At 44.2% G+C, this 1281-nt stretch overlaps 1 pseudogene; it reads left to right on the top strand.

Annotated features, from left to right (window-relative positions):
* The first annotated feature begins 262 nt into the window (after positions 1 to 262).
* Positions 263 to 544, top strand: LOC118570703 (annotated as a pseudogene).
* Positions 545 to 1281: the final 737 nt, after the last annotated feature.

Raw genomic sequence — 1281 nt, 5'->3', positions numbered from 1 at the left:
ATGCCAGCTATCCCTATCTGGGTCTGTTGGATGCCAACATTACATGCTTGTCCCTTTGGGTAGGAGCCATAGCTGTGTTTCTTCCTAGTTTCTCAAACATTGCACTGCCCAGATTTCAAGAAGTGTACTCAATACTGGAACCCTTTGCCTGGTCTACCACCCCTGCCTCCTTCTGTGGCCCCTGGTGTGCTTGTATGCTTCTTCAAGGCAGACCTGATGCCTCTTTTGTGAGGTGGCAGCTGAGCGGACTCCGGCATTTGTCATGGTAGACAAGAAATCCGAGGAAGGAGCCAAGACTGAGAACAGCGATCATATACTTGTGAAGGTGGCAGGCGATGGTTCTGTGGTGCTTTTTGAGGTCAAGAGACAGACAATTAGTGAACCAACGAAAGCCTGTTGTGAAGCACAGGGTTTGTCTGTGAGGCAGATCGGATTCCAGCTTGATGGGCAACCAATCAGTGAAAGAGACACACCTGTATAGCTGGAAGCAGAGGATGCAGATGTGACAGATGTGTTCCAGTGACAGACAGGAAGTGCCTACTAAACAGGCACTACAGATCATGAATACATTCTCAATTAGAAAGCTGCAATTTGGTTCGGCCACATCTTGACCATTCAGTATAGGTTTCTCTATTCTCTCATTTTCCCTTCCCCATTCCTTTATTGGACACAGAGTAACTAGTGCATGTACACAAGCATGTTGTGCTTTATATTTTCTCTTTAAAAATACGTCAAATGGTCAACATTCTGTTTTAGTTGACAGCAGATGGAGATGGTATGGGGAAAAGCACTGGTTCTGTGAAAATACCCCTTTTCATTTAGTGGAATGCTCACTTTATTTATTTATTTATTTATTTATTTATTTATTTATTTATTTATTTATTTATTTATTTATTATTTAAGGAAATTTTCCACTCACTCTACGCATCAACCACAGATTTCTCCCTCCACCAAACCATCCTCCATCCCCTCTTCCAATAGGGTAAGGGCTCCCATGGGGAGTCCGCAAAGCCTGATACATTCAGTTGAGGCAGGTCCAAAGCTCTCCCCCATGCATCAAGGTTGAGCAAGGTGTTCCACCACAGGTAATGGCTCCAGAAAGCCAGCTCATGCACCAGGGATAGATCCTGATCCTACTGCCAGGGGCCTCTCAAATGGACCCAGCTACACAACTGTCTCCCGTGTGTCTGATCCTGTCTAGGTTTCATAGCTGTTGGTCTAAATTTTGGTTCACTTGACTCTTATCTTTATATTTCAGTGACTTATTTTGTTCTCACTGTC

This window comes from Onychomys torridus, chromosome 19, assembly GCF_903995425.1.
Source record: "Onychomys torridus chromosome 19, mOncTor1.1, whole genome shotgun sequence".
Classification (NCBI taxonomy): domain Eukaryota; kingdom Metazoa; phylum Chordata; class Mammalia; order Rodentia; family Cricetidae; genus Onychomys; species Onychomys torridus.
Note: the sequence above shows the minus strand (reverse complement) of the source record. Positions and strands in the feature narration are given on the sequence as shown.